We start from the raw sequence: 21,883 nt of genomic DNA, 5'->3' as shown, positions 1-21,883 counted from the left end.
CACAAAACAGAATCTCTTGCTGGCAGTCTGAATATGGGATCTAACATTAAGCAAGAAACATTTTTCTCATTAAGAGGGTGCATCAGTCCCCTCACTTTCTGTTTGTACTAAATCTTGGGAAGGTTTTGGGTGAAAGATAAAACAACATTTCCCCAGAGAGTTCATTTCTGGGAGAAAATCCAATTTTTCACTTTCTTGAGACTAACTGTGCTATATGAACAAAGTTCATGAAAGATTCTTAGGTTCTATTACACAAACTGAGCTAGGATGGATTGAAGGTATCTTGCTTTTTCCCAGATCATCTGCTATCTGTATTAAAGCACTAGGAAAGCATTTCTTCAGCATTTGCCTCCAATATGCTTTTAATGATGCACTAAAAAAAAAATTGTTTTCATTCAAATCCCATGATATGTCTTTACCTGCAAAAATCATAATTGTGCAAGCCATGATATGTTCTGTGACATTCTATGGAAGTAAAAACTGGACTTTGAAGAAGCAAGCTAGGAAGAGTATTGATGCATTTGAACTTTGGTGTTGGAGAAGATTCCCAAGGACACAGTGAACAACCAAGAAAACAAACAAATGATTTACTGAACAAATTAACCCAGAATTCTCATTCCAAGTACAAAGGACCAGGCTCAAATTATTATGACACCCCTAGGTATAATAACAAAGAAGAACTAGAGGTGACAGGATAGCAGTGTTCCAATATTTGAGGGGTGGCCACAAAGAGGAGGAGATCCACCTATTTTCCAAAGCACCAGAAGGCAAGACAAGAAACAATGGATGGAAATAGATCAAGGAGAGAAGCAACCTAAAACTAAGGAGAAATTTCCTAACAGTGAGAACAATTAACCAGTGGAACAGCTTGTGGGTACTCCATCACTGGAGGCTTTTAAGAAGAGACTGGACAGCAACTTGTCTGGAACAGGGGCTTGGACTCAGTTCCAAGGTCCCTTCCAGCTTCCTTCTCCTTTGGACCTAATATGTGAAGACTTAGATTTCTGGAGAAGGCTTTAATGCTAGGCAAGGTAGAACGAAACAAAAGACCACAATCAGCAACAAGATAAATAGATTCAGTTTACAGTGGCAATGACTGCACTGATGGGAAACCTGAAGGCCCAGGTTGGGGACAGACCATCACGGAGAAAAATTTATCTGTGTGGTTGTTAAGAGTTGACAGAGAAATGCCTGAAGTCCATGATTGATGATGGCATGTTATCAATCAGTTCAATTGTATCTTCAAGCTGTCAACACATCAAGAAAAGATCGCCGTTTTTTATAATATTATGATCACATACCTTAGTCTAAAAGGGCTGAGTGATATGACCAAAAAAGACACCACATTACCTAATCAGTGGCCTGGTTCAAACCAGGGGTGAAATCTACTTACCTTCCTTACCAGTTCGGAAGTGCATGTGCCGCGTTAAAACCAGGAAGTAATGACACCCGGGCGGCGATTGCTACCGGATCGCCAAACCACAGGGAAAAATTGCTACCGGATCAGATGATCCGGTCCAATCCGGGAGCATTTCACCCCTGGTTCAAACCATAATTTATTTTTCCCAAAGATAGAGATGCAATATAATAAAAACAGAGCTGATCCACAGGATTACTCACATACATAAAAAAAAGTTCAAGGCAATACTAGCACTAGCACTAACACTTAGACTTCTATACCGCTTCACAGTGCTTTACAACCCTCTCTAAGTGGTTTACAGAGTCAGCATATGGCCCCCAACAATCTGGATCCTCATTTTACCAACCTTGGAAGGACAGAAGGCTGAGTCAACCTTGAGCCTGGTGAGATTCGATCTGCCAAACTGCTGGCAGCTGGCAGCCAGCAGAAGTAGCCTGCAGTACTGCACTCTAACCACTGCACCACCACAGCTCATACAGGTCATTCGACAACATAGGCTTTCCATCTAAATACAGATAGTCCTCCACTTACAACCACAATTGAGCCCAAAATTTATGTTGCTAAGCGAGACATTTGTTAAGTGAGTTTTGCCCCATTTTATGACCTTTCTTGCCACAGTTGTTAAGTGAATTACTGCAGTTATTAAGTTAGTACCATGGTTGTTAAGCAAATCTGGCTTCCCTATAGACTTTGTTTGTCAGAATATCTCAAAACGTAATGACATTACCCGGGGACACTACAACTGTCATAAATATGAACCAGTTGCCAAGCATCTGGATTTTGATCACATGACCACAGGGATGCTGCAACAGTCCTAAGTGTGAAAAACAGTCGTGTCACCTTTTTCAGTGGCGTTGTAACTCTGAATGGTCACTAAACGAAGTGTTGTAAGTTGAGGAGTATTTATTATTTATTTATTTATTTATTATTCAAATTTCTATACCGCCCTTTTCCTTTCGGACTCAGGGCGGTGAACAGCCAAAATAAAACATTTATACATAAAGTGCGATTAAAAATAGATTTAAAATAATTAAATTTGGCCCATAGTTTAAAATTTATCAATTTAAAATCCATATCAAAATTTAAAATCAACCATAAAATCATAAAATCAAGAGAGACCGGCTAACTGAAAGAGATGAATTTTTAGGGCCCGACGAAAAGTCCGGAGGTTGGAGATCACTCGTATCTCTGGGGGTAGATTGTTCCAAAGGGTAGGTGCCACCACAGAGAAGGCTCTCCTCCTGGGGGTCGCCAGCCGGCATTGTCTAGCCGACGGCACCCTGAGGAGGCCCTCTCTGTGGGAGCAAACTGGCCGGTGGGAGGCTATTGGTGGCAGAAGGCGGCCCCGTAAGTACCCTGGCCCTAAGCCATGGAGCGCTTTAAAGGTGATCACCAACACCTTGAAGCGCACCCGGAAGTCCACCGGAAGTAATGAAATCTGACCTTGCTCAGCTTTTACATCAGCCAAACTGTATTGTATACAATCAAGAACATTTCTGCAGATATTCCTTCCTATCTCCATTTTAAAGGCATAAAGTGTAAATTCAGCTTTCTTGTCTAAAACTGACTACAGCTAAGGAGATGTACAAATAACTTGATGGGAGGAGCAGATATTGCAGACATAATCCACTATAAAGGTATATAACTGTGGCACCTTCTAACTTCTCGTAGCCTTGGCATGGCTGTTAAAGTTCTTCCAATATAGGAAATTATTCAATATCTTGGAAATGATTATAATAATATTTAATTTTACCATTCATGCAATTTACATTTCAGTGAAATGCAGTAAAAACACACATTCTTATTCTAGCTTTGGAAATGAGATCAAATCTTAACCCTGAAAAAGTCACATGCTCCTACTAGTAACTATTTTAGTACCTACTATAGAGATCTACCTCTTGCATGAATCATCACTGTGGGCTTGAATCATCACAATTTAGGGACCCACCCATCATACTGATTCATACCAAAAAGTAAAATCTGAGACACAAGGGAAAAAAATTACCGGGAATAAAATAGTCATTTATTGGGCTAAGAGCCATAACTGCAGGAACTTGTGTCAACATAATTGGAAGACAAATCACAACATAAAACATCAATTAGCAAAACCAAAAACAAGTGGATAGAAATTTGGGGAGTTTTTTGCAATTCATATATAAACGATCTTACTCCCAAGAACATCACCAGAGGGAAAAGAAGTTAATTGTGGATTAACCAGTTTTCTGAGCCATAGGGGAAAAAGTGTCAACTCATTACAAGATCTGCCAGATGATTACTTTTAAAGATGTGCACACAGATACACACACACACACACAAACTCATGCACACACACACATGCACACATACCCTAGTGCAGTATTTTTCAACAATTTTAAGACATCTGGAGTGCAACTTTAAGTTGTCAAGGTTGAAAAATACTGCACTAGGATGATGTAAAACTGCAGTGTTCAAAAGTGAAACGGACAAAATTTGATTTTCTGGACAATGGCAAGTTAGAAATAGGTATGTTATAAACTATCAAGAACATTTAGCACTGTTTCAATATCTCAGGGGCTGCCACAAAGAAGAGGGAGCAAAGCTATTCTCCAAAGCACCTGAGGGTAGAACAAGAAGCAATGGGTGGAAACTAATCAAGGAGAGAAGCAACTTAGAACTAAGGAGAAATTTCCTGACAGGGAGAACAATTAATCAGTGGAACAACTTGCCTCCAGAAGCTGTTAATTCTCCAACACTGGAAGTTTTTAAGAAGAGATTGGACAACCATCTGTCTGAAATGGTATAGGGCTGTGATGGCGAACCTATGGCATGTGTGCCACAGGTGGCATGCGTAGCTGTATCAATGGGCACACCAGCTCAGCTCTGGTGTGCATGTGCTTGCCGGCCAGCTGATTTTCGGGCCTCTGGGCCTACCAGAAGTAGGGAAACAGGCTGCTTCCTGCCTCCGGAGGGCCTGGGAGTGGGGTGGGGAAGGCCTGTTTTTCTTTCTCACCTGGCTCCAGATCCTCTCTATGCATCTGGGGAGGGCGAAAACAGCCTTCCCCACCCTCTCGGAGGCTTTCTGGAGGCCTGAAACGGCCCATTTCCCAACTCCCGGTTGGACAGGAAGTGACTTTTTTGCCGTCCCCAGAGACTCCTAGAGAGGCCAGGAGAGGGGGGGAGGGGGTTGGGCATGCATGTGCAGGGCGGGGCGCATAAAATTATGGGTGTGGGCACGAGCGCCAACTTCCCTCCCACTCCTGCACACGATGGCAAAAAGGTTAGCCATCACTGGTATAGGGTTTCCTGCCTAAGCAGGGGATTGGACTAAAACGCCTCCAAGGTCCCTTCCAACTCTGTTATTCTATTCAATTCTATTTTTAAAATGAGCATTCTGCTTCTACATACATGCTCACAATTTTAGCAAATGGAGTTGTCAGTTATTGCAGTATTATTATCAAATTTATGTGCCCCCTATCTCATGGTTCAAGGTGACTTTGAGCAGCTTAAATGGAAGTCTACTGTAGATGGAAGGAAAAATATAGTGACACTGAGAATAAGATAGGACAACTTAGGATATTTAGGAAAGCAGGAATTGCCCTAGGCTCAACATGTAATGTGTTAGGGATAGATTATCATGGAGAATATCTATGTAGTTGCTAGGATTTGAAAGCAACTTGATGGCACATAATTAATCAAACAAACAAACAAACAAACAAATCAACACAGAATGGATTCACCATGCAAAATATGATTCAATATTTGGAATGATCAGATAAATCAAAATTTGCATTCAAGGTAATTGAATTAATTAATAACTCATATAATCAAGAGTTATTTCAGTATTTGGGGGTTTAGCCTATTTGCTAGGCTACTGACTTCTATGAACAAGAACCAGTGGAGAACAAAATGGAGCTACAACAACAAAAAAAATGTAAGGCTTTGGCAAGCTTAAATGAACTATCTATGCTCCAATCATCCAAGTCTTTAGAAGGGATTGAGTTTTACGGAAATCACTTTGTCTATAACATGGGAAGAAGAATTGTGATCTTAAAAATGAATGGATTTGGACTTCTATTTTACACAAGAATGTCTCCTGAATAAGGCAGAATAAGAGTGACCTATGTTTGATTATAAGCTTTTGTGAATTTGAGTTGATTCTGTTACTTTTATGAGGTGTTAGCCTCAGTCAGACAGGATGAGTAAAGGAAAAAAGAATTATGAACAGTTTAACTAGTTTGTACCCTGTCCTTCTCATTTTCTCCTTATAAAAGCAATTTGAAGTACGCTTAGTTAAAAGATCATGACTGGATTGACCCTTCATAACAAGACATAACACGAATTTGGTCAGCCTATTGTGTCAACACATTGATGCAGTATATAGTTAGCATGTTGGGCAAATCCAGTCAATTATGATTTGTTTAATAAACCATTGTTATATAGACAATGCTGTAGAGTAAAGTATGAGCCAGATAAAGTGCATCACTCAGGAAACTGACTGCACAAGGACATCACACAGGCATTAACTAACAAATGTGATTCTTGGGATGATTCAACCAAGGCTCCTACTCTTTGTCCCATTGTAATGTTTAAATAGCATAGTGGTGTTTTCTTAAAAAAACAGAAATCTCAGCTCCTACAGGTGATTGACAGTCTTTTTGCATTTTGAACCTTTTATAGATGGTCTCACATTTCCTTTGGGCTCCATGTTCGCATTTTTACTTACAGCACTTAAATATTTTATGCCACCTTTTAAAACCAAGGCCCTCAGAACAACTTTAAATGCATAAATACATGTGACCATTAAAAGCCATCTAATATCATTGTGCAGTTACAAGCAGGAAAGATTATCCAGCTCTCTAAAATCCAGGTGGAAATGGTCAGAAAGGAAGCCAGGAGATATTTCCAGCAGAAGAGCATTCAAAAAAAGATGCAACGACTGTAGAAAAGGCCATATCCCTTGTAACTGAGTGATAAACTAAAAGGTCTCCGTGAAACACCTCAAGGCCTGCACCGGTTTGTACAGTTTCAAGTGATCCTTTAAATAAATTGGCTGCAAGTCATTTAGAGGCTGGTCTTTTAAACTGGACCTCTAGATGTTCAGGCTACAGCTGATGCTGGCCCATTGCCAATCTCTAGCCAGCAACCAGATGGGCTGCATTCTTCATTGGCTGAAGCATCTGCACCATCTTAAAAGGAAGCATTGGATGGAATACACAAAAAGTGGTATAATCTGACCATAACCAGGGCAAAAAACAATTAGAGCAGGTTTCTCCCGAAGGGAATGCCAGAGGCAAAAGATTCCTGTTTTTCTAGCTGCCCTTCTACAGGTAACATCATCTCCATGTATAGGAGAATCTCAAAATACACCTCTGGTCTTTCAAGGGACCTTCAGATTCAGTTCCACATCTCCTTCCAGACTTGAATATTGTCCTACCCACCACTTCTGGATGGATACAGAGGTCCCCCTTTCTTTACTTTCGTCTATTTTTCTCTTTTGGTTCTCCTGCATGACTGCTAATTGGGGTAAAAGGTTCATGCAACTGATGCAATGCAAAACAGCAGATGCTTTATTAAGCACTTTAAGTCCAGCCACAAAAGTATTCTAGCATATTAGTTATTCTAGTCAGTGTTCAGCTGGGAAAGAAAATGAATTATCTCTCTCTCTGGATAGAACATGCTGGTGAGAGGGCAAGAATCAAAAGGGTCTGAAAGGATCATGTTTAATTAAAGATTAAACATTGGTGGAAGACAGCTCATCAGTAAACCATGAAAGTTATCTGCCCAGAAAGGTCACCATGCCATGGTAATCTTCTCCCTCCCTGTCTCGGAAAAAAAAAAAAAAACTTGAACAGCCCTTTTAAGGGAGCATCTTGGTGCAGAATATGAAAAAAATGGGGTAAGTTATAAGACTTGAGAAGGTTTAAATGCAGGTCCGGATTTTAGTTACTATTCCTTATATGTCTTTCTCATTCCTGACGGCTTCAAGGAAGCTTACAAGAACCTTGCAAGGCAGGCTAGATAAAAGAAGCGGAGAGGCCTGTGACAAAAATGCACCCAATCTCACTGCACATTAAATGTGTAATTTAAAAGAGAGGTTTACAACTGGGACCATATGGGGCTCCTGGAGCCCTTGGATATTTCAAGGAGGCCACGGATGAAAAATTAGCAGGTGGGTCAGGGCACATCTGAGGAGGTCGCAGAAAAGCAAAATGTAACTGTGCCTGGGAGATGTCCGAAAATGCACCAGTTACTGTCGCACGACTGCATTTGGCACTGGATGGAGGGGCACAGGAAAAAAACAAGATTGGAAAGGAGGGGGAAAAAAAAGGTGGTGGGGGGGGAGAAACTCTGATTTCAAAGGAGCAGGTGTGAACTGCAATTTGCCCCTTTAGAATCCTCTGCTCCAGTGAAGGAAGGTTGGCTTTTACAACACCTCTCAATACACTAAGAGGGACATTGGAAGAGATGGGCTTCAAAACAGTCCAAAGCTGAAATTACACCTCAAGAATCAAGATGCACAATGAACGTGTGTGTGTACAGCCGCCCAGGATACACACCTGAACGTGGAGCTGCTGGGGAGCAGAGACTGAGCTACAGTTCGGCGGTTCGAATCCCTAGTACAGGTCTCCTGCGTGAGCAGGGGGTTGGACTGGATGACCTCCAAGGTCCCTTCCAACTCTGTTACTGTTACTTTCCCCGTATTGGAAACGAGCCTCCGGCTGAGGAAAAAACCCTTTCCCGCCTCGCCGGTTCAGCCCCTTCTTCCTCCAAAATCGCCCCCTACCCCCCGCTAGAAAGGATGAGCGGGACGGTTGGGCGCTCTGCACTCGCTCAGAGGCAACTTTTTCCCTTCTCGCATTCCCATCTCTCAGTCCACCACCACCCCCCTTCCTCTGGTTTCAGGGTATTTTTTTTTCTCAAGCTCCTTCCTCCTCGCCGAGCCGGGATGCGACCACCCGTCAGCAGAAGGACGCCGCGTCCGGCAAAAGACCCCGGGAATCCTGCATATCCCCTTTGACCAGCCTCGGAAGGGAAGAAGAAGGGGAGGCAGGCAAGACCGAGTTCTTCCCGGATCCAGAACGATCGGCGCTGGGTCTGGAGCCCGGCGGTGGGTTAAAGAAAACCACCCGAACAAAAGACCTACCTTTCCCAGCGAGACGGTCCGCTCCGCAAAGCCTTTCGCTCGGTTTCCAAAGGAGCGATCGCCGCGGATCACCTCGGTTGTTGCCGCGGCTCACCTGCCAGCCTCCCGGGCTGAAGCAAGCGGCGGCAAGCGGCGGCACTTTACCCACCCACCGCCCCTCCCAGGCTGGAGCCAAGCCGCCTTCGCCCCGCCGCTTTCCCAACGTGCTCCTGCCTGCAAGCAGACGCGGGCACAGCGCTCCCGCCAGCCTCCAATCCGCAGCCCAGGGCGACTGAGCCGGGCTCCGGCGCTTCCTCCTCACCCCCCCCCCTCCACCACCTCTTCCAGGGACAGCTCCTGTGACAGGCGGCCCGATTGGCAGACGGTACAGAGGCTCCTCGGATTCTCATTGGACTGGACAATTGCCCGCCCGGGCTCGGATCGCCATTGGACGTCTTTGGAAATGCTGCTTCTGCCGCCGCCGCTGAATCGCCGCGCTGCTGCCTGCAGAGAAAAGTTGCCGAGGGACTGTCGCGTGCCCGGGCTTGCCGGCCGGGAGAAGCGGCTACGAGTAACGCTTTTTTGGGGGGGGGGGGGTAAAATGAGGGAACCCTCCCCTCCCCCCCTCCAAAATATCACGACTCTTTTTCCCTTTTGGGCTGAGCTCACTTTGGTTACAGTTAACCTTGGTTAGATTTCTACGGGCGTTCCACGTGGGTGATTTTCACGTTGTGTGAAAGCGCCCGTTTGATTAGTCCGGGGTGTATTTCTTGATTTGATTTTGTTATTCCCTACAATCTCTTTCACTCTCACTTCCCTATAATCTATCTGTCTTGTCTGTCTGTCTGTCTATCATCTATATCTTCCATCTCTCTCTCTCTCTCTCTCATCTATATCTTCCATATCTATCTATCTATCATCTATATCTTCTCTATCTATCTATCATCTATATCTTCTCTATCATCTATATCTTCTCTATCTATCATCTCTATCATCTATCATCTATATCTATCATCTATATCTAAATAGCTATCTATATTTCTATCTATCAATCAATCATCTCTATCTTCTCTATCATCTATATCATCTGTATCATTTATCATCTCTATCTATCATCTCTATCTAAATATCTATATTTCTATCTACCTACCTACCTACCTACCTAAATATCTATCATCTATCATCTCTATCTATCATCTATCTATCTACCTACCTAAATACTGTATCTATCTATTAGTCACCTAAGACCATCGGAAAACACATATTTTCAATGGTTTTAGGAATAATTTTATGGTTGGGGGTCACCACAACATGAAGAACTGTATTAAAGGGTCGCAGCATTAAGAAGGTTGAGAACCACTGATCATCTCTATCTATTATCTATCTATCTATCTATCTATCTATCTATCTATCTATCTATCTGCATACAGACGGGAGGTTGAACAACTAGCCTTGTGGTGCAACTGGAACAATCTTGAACTAAACACACTCAAAACCGTAGAAATGGTGGTAGATTTTAGGAGAAACCCTCCTATATTACCACCTCTTACAATACTAGACAACACAGTAGAGACCTACAAGTTTTTAGGTTCTATCATATCTCAAGACACCTAACATCAAAAACGTCATCAAAAAAGCACAACAAAGAAAGTTCTTTCTGCGCCAACTCAGAAAGCTCAAACTGCCCAAAGAGCTGCTGATTCAGTTCTACAGAGGAATTATTGAGTCTGTCATCTGCATCTCTTTAACTATCTGGTTTGGCTCTGCAACCAAACAAGACAGACCCAGACTTCAGAGGATAATTAGAACTGCAGAAAAAATAATGGCTACCAACCTGCCTTCCATTGAGGACCTGTATACTGCACGAGTCAAAAAGAGGGCTGAGAAAATATCTACAGACCACTCACACCCTGGACATAAATTGCTTCAACTTCTACCCTCAAAACAACACTATAGGGCACAGCACACCAGAACAACTAGACACAAGGACAGTTTTTTCCCGAATGCCATCACTCTGCCCAACAAACAATTCCCTCAACACTGTCAGACTATTTACTAAGACTGTATTACTATTATTCTTCTCTTCCTTCCTATTACCCATCTCCTCCCACTTATGACTATAACCATGTTGCTTATATTTTTACAATTTATACTGTTCTGTTTGTTTCCTAGTATGATTTGATTGCTTATTAGTAACCTAGGACTATCACTAGGTGTTGTATCTTTTTATTCTTGATTAATGTTATCTGGGAGGAGTTTGATGCTGTGACTCCTGATGATGTGGACAGGATTTTGGGGAGACTTAGTGCGGCCACATGTTTACTGGACCCGTGTCCCTCCTGGTTGGTACTGGCTTCCCGGGAGGTTACACGAGGCTGGCTCCAGGGTGTTATCAATGCTTCGTTGAGTGAGGGTTACTTCCCCACCGCCTTGAAAGAGGCGGTGGTGAGGCCTCTCCTCAAGAAGCCGTCCCTGGATCCGGCAATATTGGCCAACTATCGTCCTGTCTCCAACCTTCGCTTTATGGCGAAGGTTGTTGAGAGTGTGGTCGCACGACAGTTTCCGCAATTCCTGGAGGAAACATCTTATCTAGATCCGTTCCAGTCGGGTTTCAGGTCTGGGCACAGCACAGAAACGGCATTGGTCGCGTTGGTGGATGATCTCTGGAGGGCTCGGGACAGGGGTTGTTCCTCTGTTCTGGTCCTGTTAGACCTCTCAGCGGCTTTTGATACCATCGACCATGGTATCATGCTGCACCGGCTGGAAGAGTTGGGGGTGGGAGGCACCGTGTTGCGGTGGTTCTCCTCCTTTCTCTCCGACCGGTCGCAGTTTGTGTTGGCAGGGGGGCAGAGGTCGACCTCGAGGCCTCTCATTTGTGGAGTGCCGCAGGGATCGGTCCTCTCGCCCCTTCTGTTCAACATTTATGTGAAGCCGCTGGGTGAGATCATCCGTGGCTTTGGGGTGAGATACCACCAGTACGCTGATGACACCCAGCTGTACATCTCCACCCCAGGCCACCCCAACGATGCCCTTGAAGTGATGTCCCAGTGCCTGGAGGCTGTACGGGTCTGGATGGGGAGGAACAGGCTCAAGCTCAACCCTTCCAAGACTGAGTGGCTGTGGCTCCCGGCATCCCGATATAGTCAGTTGACTCCATCACTGACTATTGGGGGCGAGTCATTGGCCCCCACAGAGAGGGCTCGCAATCTGGGAGTCCTCCTGGATATGCAGCTGTCCTTGGAGGAACATCTGACGGCTGTAACCAGGGGGACCTTTTGTCAGGTTCGCCTGATTCGCCAGTTGCGGCCCTTTCTTGATCGGGATTCCCTGTGCACAGTCACTCACGCCCTCGTCACCTCTCGCCTTGACTATTGCAACGCTCTCTACATGGGGCTCCCCTTGAGGAGCACCCGGAGGCTCCAGCTGGTCCAGAACGCAGCAGCGCGGGTAGTGACAGGAGCAGCATGGCGCTCCCATGTAACACCGCTCCTGCGCGAGCTGCACTGGCTCCCAGTTGTCTTCCGGGTGCGCTTCAAGGTGTTGGTTATCACCTTTAAAGCGCTCCATGGCATAGGGCCTAACTATCTTCGAGACCGCCTGCTGCTACCAACGACCTCCCATCGACCCGTGCGCTCCCACAGAGAGGGCCTCCTCGGGGTGCCATCAGCCAGACAATGTAGGTTGGTGACCCCCAGGGGGAGAGCCTTCTCTGTGGGGGCACCTACCCTCTGGAATCAGCTCCCCCCAGAGATAAGGAGAATCCAAGACCTCAGTGCCTTCCGTCGCGCCCTTAAAACCCATTTATTTAAACAAGCCGGGCTGGCTTAAGATGAAATTTTTAACTGTTTTTAAATGTTTTAAACGTTTTTAATTGGTAAATGAGTTTTAATTGGGCCAAATTTATATATCTTTTAATTGTTTTTAATATTTGTTCTGCATGTTTTTTAATCTGGCTGTACACCGCCCTGAGTCCTCAGGGAGAAGGGTGGTATAGAAATCCAATATAAAATAAAATAAAATAAAATAAAATGTATTTTTTTTCTTTTTTTCCTTTTATGTACACTGAGAGCATATGCACCAAAGACAAATTCCTTGTGTGTCCAATCACACTTGGCCAATAAAGAATTCTATTCTATTCTATTCTATCCTATCCTATCCTATCCATCCATCCATCCATCCATCTATCTATCTATCTATCTATCTATCTTTATGTATCTATGCATGCATTTATTTACATTCCACCTTTATTACATTCCACCTATGTTTAAATAAACAACTTAAAGCGGAATAATTGAGTGATCAAGTCAAGCTTCTACAGGAATGAAGGTGTACACCTTCCTCTTTTCTGCTGCACACAGGCCGTGTTTTCATTACATGCTAAGACACAATGTAGTTTTCTTGCTTGTGACTTAGCAGGTTGTGTCAAGCCTACAAACTAAATATAGCAAAACTCACCACCCTTGCTTAACATACTACCTCACTGCACTGCATACATTTTGCCCCAGCCCACGCGGTTGTTTAAATTAGGTTAATTTGATAAACCATGGTAACTATGAATAAATATGCATGTTTTGTAAACACAGTCTTAGATTTTCTGTAAAGAGCTGTAGTGTGAAGGGAGTTATTTTTATATTTATGTTTATGCATTTTTATTTGCAAGTTCTGGGCAATATCCTTTCCACACAACTAGTTAGGATATTCTCTAGCCATTCTTGAATTATCAGAAAGCTACCATCATCATGGAATTCACCTTGGTTTCAGTCATTGCTGACATTATCTCATGAATTTAGTAAAGGTAAAGGTTCCCTCTCACATATGTGCTAGTCGTTCCCGACTCTACGGGGTGGTGCTCATCTCCGTTTCTAAGCTGAAGAGCCAGCGCTGTCCGAAGACATCTCCGTGGTCATGTGGCCGGCATGACTAAACGCCAAAGGCGCATGGAACGCTGTTACCTTCCCACCAAAGGTGGTCCCTGTTTTTCTACTTGCATTTTTATGTGCTTTCGAACTGCTAGGTTGGCAGTAGCTGGGACAAGTAACGGGAGCTCACTCCCTGTTTTTTCTACTTGCATTTTTATGTGCTTTCGAACTACTAGGTTGGCAGTAGCTGGGACAAGTAACGGGAGCTCACTCCATTACAAGGTACTAGGGATTCGAAGCACTGAACTGCCGACCTTTCGATCAACAAGCTCAGTGTCTTAGCCACTGAGCCACCATGTCCCCTAAATTTATTATTGAAGGATAAAACCTGATGGATTTTGCATCTGTAAAAGCTGCTGCGGGATAGGATTGACAGAAGAGAGAAGATATTACAGGTAGTCCTCGACTTATGCCACAATTGAGCCCAAAATTTCTGTTGCTAAGTGAGATACTTGTGAAGTAAATTTTGCCCCATTAAGACCTTACTTGCTGCAGTTGTTAAGTGAATCACTGCAGTGGTTAAAGTAGTAACACAGTTGTTAAATTAATCTGGCTTCCCCATTGACTTTGCTTGTCACAAGTTCAGAAAAGAAAACATGACCCCAGAACACTGCAACAGTCATAAATATGAGTCAATAGCTAAGCACCTGAATTTTGTCCGTCTGTCTGCCTGCCTGCCTGCCTGCCTGCCTGTGTCTGTCTGTCTGTCTGTCTGTCTGTCTGTCTATCTATCTATCTATCTATCTGTCTATCTATCTATTTATCAGGGTTTACTCGCACTTATTTAAAAACAGAGATATGTACAGTTTCATAGTCTAAACTTTCTGGTTATATCATTATATGAATCCTATAGACAGTAGTGGCCAAGATTGTGGAAACCTTTTGGGAAAAGTGTATTTTTGAGGTTTGATGCCTAATAACACCACTTTTTTTGGGGGGGGGGAGTTTCAAGATAATCATATTCCACTGCTGGAATGGCCTGGGAATAGCCCAGACCTTAACCCAATTGAAAATCTATGGAGCCAACTAAAGAAACTTGTTAGTCAGAAGCAACCCAGCAATAAAACCCAGTTAATAGAAGCAATCATTCAATCTTGGTTTCACATTATTACAGCTGCGGAACTAAAAGACTTGGTTCACTCCCTGGGAAAACGTTGTAAGGCAGTAATTCACGCTAAAGGTTACCCAACTAAGTATTAACTGACGTGATAATTTTTGTATATCTCATTTTTTCTATGGTGATCATTTTTGTACATCTCGTTTTTTCTACGTGTTTCACTTTTCTTCTTTATATTGTAACTGCTATTTTAATAGCAAATCCTTCATAAACGTTATTGCATTACATTCTTGATTAAATTATCTTTCCATTGATATATAATTTTATGGTACTACTCCCCCCAAAAATGGTGTTATTAGCTAGTTTTAGAAAATACACTTTTCCCAAAAGGTTTCCACTATTTTGGCCACTACTGTAGCTGTTCTACATCATAACTGAATTTTAGTATGTGTTACAAACATTTTTTTCCTGCACACTGGAGAGGGTTAAACTTGAGGATCTTTTAGATGGGTTAATTGACCCTTGTCATCACACAGATGATGTAACGGAATGTGTGAATGATCTTAGGGAAGGAGGAGAAGAGATGTTTATGGAGATCGTCAATCATCCAGGTCATGATTGTCCCAAAGGTACTTTTTAAAATGCAACTAGAATTTCTTGGGGTTTTCCCCTTGAAAACGTTTCACTTCTCATCCAAGAAGCTTCTTCTGTTCTGACTGAAGGGTGGGAAATAGAAGGATTTATATTCTTTGCAGTCATCTGGTCATGGTCATTGAGAAGGTTTATCTGTAACCTCAGGGTCACCTGAATCAGAGTGCAAAATGGGTGTGGAATCTTCTTGGGATTACTGAAAGGACTGTGTTGTAGACTCTCACTCTGTTGAGAGAGGGCTACTCAATTTTAATGTAGATGGCCTCTTTGACCCATCTTCCAAACCAGTGGTCCTCTCTGTCCCGAATGTGAACTTAGCTGTTTTAAAAATGGTGACCTTTGTATTTCAGATGCAGATAGACTGCTGAGTCTTGTCCTGATAGGTTTGTTCTCCTGTGTTGTGCCAGTGTTTGTGAAGTGGTTGTTTTGTTTCCTCAAATTAATTCTGCTTTGTTAAAGCAGAAGTTGCCAAGTTTGAGAAACACCGATCAAAATGATTTCAAAATGTAAGCAAACAAGCAAACAACGTTCCAAAACAGTATCAGGCTGGTGAGGGCTGTTTTACACATTGAATTTTTATATCACATTGCAGCATTATTAAGGATATATAGTCTGAAACAGCTTTCCTCAATCTGGTATTTCTCCCACAGTGTTGTAATGTAACCCCCTCCCCCCCCCACACACAATGGTCATGCTGGCTGGGGATGATGGGAGCTTTAATCCATCACCACTTCAGTGTGCTATATTAAGGAAAGATGGTCTGAAAAATTAATTACATTCCTTCCTATCCTTAGAGAGTGGAGGCAAGAGGAACAAATGGTGTATTTCCTCCCACATCTTACAGCAAGAAGCGCTGGCATGTTCATAATTTTTTCCCCCTTAGGTCAAGGCTATACATTTTTTCTTCTACATACCACTTGCTGAATTTGTCAACTGCAATTATTTTTCTCGCGACTGTTCTAAAATGATGCGTGGTAGTGAATTGCCCTTCCTTGATCTGTGTTCTCTTAACTTCTCACACCTTGTCATTTATTAGACTTAAATTCACATCATCCACAACGATACAGAGAAAAAAAATCTGATTATGAAGGAATTTCTTGCCTGCATTGTGATTCCAAGCTGGCTCACCAGCAGAAAAAGCACCAGCAGAAAAATCCACAGTAGCTTTCTGGGGTTTGTGTTCCACAGCAACTTGGGTGCTGCAACACAATAGATTGCAACATACCCACAGCTGGGTATGTCTACAGAAAAGCAGAATTAAACATTTTGGTTTGTTTATTTATTTATTTATTTATTAAGAAAATAAGCTGCTGAGAAGTTGAGAGGGATTGTCAAATCTTGCCCCTTTTAATATTTTTTTTTAATTTGATTTATATGCTGCCCTTCTCCGGAGACAGGGCGGCTTACAATGAGTTAAGCAATAGCCTTCATACTTTTGTATATTTTTATACAAAGTCAGCTTATTGCCCCCACAATCTGGGTCCTTATTTTACCTACCTTAGAAAGGATGGAAGGCTGAGTCAACCTTGAGCCTGGTGAGATTCGAACTTGCAGTAATTGCAGGCAGCTGATGTTAATAACAGTGCTTTAGTCTGCTGCTGTACTACCAGAGCAGATATTTTAGGATCTTTTAGGAGATTGCAAGGGATTTCAGCAAGGACACCAAGAATAGGTGGAATCTGAGATAAGATTGCAAAGCCTTGCAAGAGTAGAACCATGTTGAGTTTTTACATTTTTTTGACAAGGCCCTAGTGTGTAAAATAATGATCAGATTGTTAGTCCTTGTTATACTGATAGTGAAGGAGATGATACTGTATAAAGCCCTACAGGCTATGAATCTGGTTAATCCATGTTTCGAGGTGCAGCCCTCCATGGCGTAGGGACAGGTCTCAGCATCTTTTTTATAGTGGGGTAACCAAAACCGGATGCAGTATTCTAGGTGTGGTCTTTTTTGTATCAAGTGTCTGGATTCTTATCTTGTTAATGTTCTGTATCATGCTTGTATTGCTTATTGTATTGTCAGCTGCCCGGAGTAACTTTGGAGTTCAGACTGCAGCTAAATTGAATGAAATAAATAAATTGCAAATCACTAAGAGAGGCAAAGGTGACACCTCGATATTTTTTCCCCTAATTTTTTCCCTTTTTCCCTTTTTAAAACGCAAATTTTAATTCGTTCTTAATTTATTGGGATGTTTTAAATCTGTCTTTGGCCAAATTGTTTAATTCAGTTTTATTCAGTTTTAAATTTTGTATTTATGTGTTTTTATCTTGTGCCCTGAGTCCTTCGGGAGTAGGGCGGAATATAAATCAAATAAACTAAACTAAACTAAACTAAACACCTACCCTGGATTTTGTGTTACAGTACTCTTATAGTTCCTGTAAAATAAAAAATAAAAAAAGCAATGAAACACCCAAGAACTTCTGCTGGAGGAAACTGGCATTTGTAATTAGGTTCATCATGGCACAATTAAGGCATCACTACCAACAAGAAGGAGGGAGCTGTTAAAGCCACACTATCTGGTTTAATGTAACTGTGATTGGTAGCTGCATTCAGCAGATCCCTCGGGAGTTGGGTTTTTTTCCCTAGCAAAAGCAAAAAGGAGCCATAAATACTTCTTTCGACGGTTTTTGTTGCCTTGCATTTTTTTTAACACTTCATTTCTCTGTCTTTTTGTTTAAAGTAAGTCAGGTCATGCGTGGAATTGTAGGAGTCATCTTCCAACTCATTTCTAAAAGCTTTCATTTCATGTTGCACCTTTCAGAAACCAAACACTGCATATCATCAACCAACCTAGGCACTAATATCCATGACATTTTCTTTTTTTTTTTCTCTGGTTTTGCTTCTCACTTCTCCTTCTAAGCCTTGTTTCCCTATGTTTTGGGGCCGCTTGGTAGCCAAATAAACTTTCTTCAAGATCCTTTAAAGCAGGGGTCTCCAACCTTGGCAACTTTAAGCTTGGAGGACTTCAACTCCCAGAAATTCCCCAGCCAGCTTTGCTTTGGGAATTCTGGGAGATGAAGTCATCCAGGCTTAAAGTTGCCAAGGTTGGAGACCCCTTCTTTAAAGGATCTCTCTTTCTCCCTTAGAACATTCCCAAGTAAGCAAAAAGAAGCAACCACATTAATTAATAAACAGATTAATGGTGAAAACAAAACAAAAAATAGATTAATTGTGTGATCTATTTTTGAACAATACCAGAAACAGGAATTGTTGTCCTCATCCAGGATGTTGACCACATCCTGGTCCTGTTAGACCTCTCAGTGGCTTTTGATACCATCGACCATGGTATCATGTTACGCTGGTTGGAGGGATTAGGGGTGGGGGGCACCGTTTTGCGGTGGTTCTCCTATCTCTCCAACCGGTCGGAATCTGTGTTGACAGGGGGGCAGCAGTCGACCCCGAGGCACCTTGTTTGTGGGGTGCCACAAGGGTCGGTCCTCTCGCCCCTTCTGTTCAACATTTATGTGAAGCCGTTGGGTGAGATCATCTGTGTTTTTGGGGTGGAGTTCCATCAGTACGCTGATGACACTCAGCTGTACATCTCCACCCCAGACCATCCCAACGATGCCTTGGAAGTGATGTCCCAGTGCCTGGAAGCCGTGCGGGTCTGGATGGGGAGAAACAGGCTTCGACTCAACCCTTCCAAGACCAAGTGGCTGTGGCTGCCGGTGTCCCGGTATAGCCAGCTGGTGCCATCTCTGGTTATTGGGGGTGAATCATTGGCCCCCACGGAAAGGGCTCGCAACTTGGGCGTCCTCCTGGATGCACGGCTGTCTTTGGAAGAGCATACGACGGCCGTGGCCAGGGGGGCTTTCTATCAGGTTCGCCTGATACGCCAGTTGCGCCCCTTTCTAGATCGGGACTCCTTACGCACGGTCACTCAAGCACTCGTCACTTCTCGTCTGGATTATTGTAACACTCTCTACATGGGGCTCTCTTTGGGGTGTACCCAGAGGCTCCAACTGGTGCAAAATGCGGCCGCGCGGGGGATTATGGGAGCGACGGGGCGCTCCCACGTGACACCTCTCCTGTGCGAGCTGCATTGGCTTCCAGTGGACTTCCGGGTGTGCTTTAAGGTGTTGGTGACCACCTTTAAAGCGCTCCATGGCTTAGGGCCATGGTACTTACGGGACCGCCTTCTGCCACCAATAGCCTCCCACCGGCCGGTTCGCTCCCACAGAGAGGGCCTCCTCAGGGTGCTGTCAGCCAGACAATGTCGGCTGGCGACCCCCAGGGGGAGAGCCTTCTCTCTGGTGGCACCTACCCTCTGGAACAATCTACCTCCAGAGATACGAGTGATCTCAGACCTCCGGACTTTTCGTCGGGCCCTAAAAACTTACTTTTTTCAGCTAGCTGGGCTGGCCTGATTCCATGTTGGTTTTAATGTTGATATTGATTTTAATTGATATGTTTTAAATTATGGGCCAAATTTCATTTAATTAGTTTTAATAATTATTTTAACTTTTGTGTACAAATGTTTTTATTTTGGCTGTTCACCGCCCTGAATCCGAAATGAGAAGAGCTGTATACAAATTAAATAAATAAATAAATAAATAAATAAATAAATAAATAAATAAATAAATAAATAAAATATCTTGCTTTACATGGGAATTCCCTGTAGAGGTCTAATGAGCTCCTGCAGAAACAAGATGTAATCTAATTGGTCATACATCTTGCTAACCTATGGTTAGTTTAATCAGACTTTATCGAATAAAACACAGTTAACTGGGCTCGTACAATATACTAAGCAATGAATCGGCCTCCTCCAATCTGATACCTTCCGGATTTAAACTGCAACAGCCCCAGCGGCATCTAGAAAGTACCAAGTAGGGCAAGGCTACCATGAATCAAGGGGTCCAACCCACAGTGGTTGAATTCACCAATATGCCAAATCCAAAATTGAATAAATTCTGTTACCACTTATCAGACTATATGAACCACATTAGTCTTTGTATGTGCTCTGCAGGTGTTCCCATTCCCAGAACATGTGCTTAATCAGATTAGTTACAAACAGAAGGGCTATATTTGCTCAACAAAGTTTTAATGGCTCAGTGTGTTTTCGAGCCAGTGAATTGTGCAGTTCCAAAATTGTCAAGCACAGGAAATCAGGAGTCAAGGCGGTTCGAATGAATATAGGTTTATTGCATGTTAACACTCTACATGAGTGTTAACTCATGTAGAGTGTTAACACTCTACATGAGTGTCATTCTCTACATGAGAATGAACTACTAACAGTCAAAGCAAATTGGCAGTAGATAAGAGTCAACAGAATTCAAGACTTGGACTTAGAATAACTTTATTGTCACTTGAATGTACACTAATTGACATACATTAAAATGAAATTTCATTGCATACAGCACTCAAAGGGTCTCCACCTCCAATATACACTACATAAACACAACAAAATAAATAAATACAAAATTATGCATATACTCGTGTATATTATATGACACAGAAAAACAACACAGTCTAGTTTGGATCAGTGGTGGGTTGCTACCGGTTCGCCCCGGTTCGGGTGAACTGATAGCGGCAGCAGGAGGTTCCGCCCACCCACCCGGACATTATCAAATATGATTTGCACATGCGCAGAAGCTCCTGTGCATGTATAGAAGTGGCACGTACACGAGCGATCCGGTAGCAAAGATAAGTGAAACCCATCCCAGGTTTGGATGTATACATGTACATGACGAAAAAAATGACTCTTGCAAGTTTACCAGGCAGATGGCATAGAGGACAAAGCTGTTACATAATCTGGTAGTCCTGCTAGAAATACTTCGAAACCTCCTCCCAGAGGGGAGCAACAGAAACAGACCGTAAAGTGGGTGTATGGGGTCTCTAACAATGCTTTGAACTCTAAGCACATAGCGCTTATAAGCAGCATCCTGAATAACAGGAAGCAAGCTTCCTATAATCTTCTCGGCTATCCTTACCACTCTCTGTATGGACTTTCTGTCTGAGGCACTGCTGCAACCAAACCAAAAAGTGATGCAGTTTGTTCTCAATCGTGCTTCTGTAAAAAATGGCCAGCACAGGAGAAAGATGTGCTCTCCTCATCCGACGCAGGAAATGCAGATGCTGATTTACACCCTTCACTAAGGATGATATGTAGAGAGACCAATTCAGATTGTTAGTTATCTGCACCCCCAGAGGACTTGAAACTGATGATGTGCTTGACCCTTCCCTTGGGCTCAGCCTGGTCATCTACACAATATTAGGTTTATTCAGTAAGAGAATTGCGTTGCATGAACATTTCAGGAAAATGTATGGGTTTCAATTCCCACAATGGATGAATGGCTGCAAAAGTTGATGGAGTTAGCAGAGATGGCTAAATTGATTGCTTTGATTAAAAAAAAAAACACAATTGCTTTTGTTTCTACTTGGAAACTGCTTCTGGACTTTGTGCCTGAAGTGAGAAAAAAAATGAAACTTTGAATTTGGGTTTTACTGATTTGATAGATCTGTTATAGAAATGGCTAGTTTTATACTATTACGTGAAAGTAAAAAGTTGAAGTTTGATGTTACTATCTTATTCTGCACAGAAGGAAAACAGAAGTCAACGCCTTTTCCTTCTTTTTCCCTTCTTTTCTACACTTTTCCCTTCCCTTTCCCTTTCCCTTTCCCTTTCCCTTCCCCTATTTTTCCTATTATTTGCTTTTGTAGGTTTGCATTTTATTTTATGAACGAATAGCAATAGCACTTAGACTAATAAAAAGGAAAAAGTATGGGCAGCAGT

General features: G+C 42.8%; 1 protein-coding gene across 2 annotated transcripts in view; it reads right to left on the bottom strand.

Annotated features, from left to right (window-relative positions):
• The window catches only part of CAMKK1 (calcium/calmodulin dependent protein kinase kinase 1), a 141,059-nt gene extending 132,212 nt beyond the window's left edge, over nucleotides 1–8,847 (bottom strand). Inside the window, exon 1 of one of the 2 annotated variants that reach the window (XM_034420904.3) lies at nucleotides 8,544–8,847. The gene's annotated coding sequence lies outside the window, so the exon portion shown is untranslated. The remainder of the gene's footprint in view (nucleotides 1–8,543) is intronic. The other variant, XM_034420905.3, reaches the window with a different exon arrangement.
• Nucleotides 8,848–21,883: the final 13,036 nt, after the last annotated feature.

This window comes from Pantherophis guttatus, chromosome 1 (genome assembly GCF_059756535.1).
Source record: "Pantherophis guttatus breed Tessera chromosome 1, ASM5975653v1, whole genome shotgun sequence".
Taxonomy (NCBI): Eukaryota; Metazoa; Chordata; class Lepidosauria; order Squamata; family Colubridae; genus Pantherophis; species Pantherophis guttatus.
This window is presented reverse-complemented; position numbering and strand designations above follow the sequence as displayed.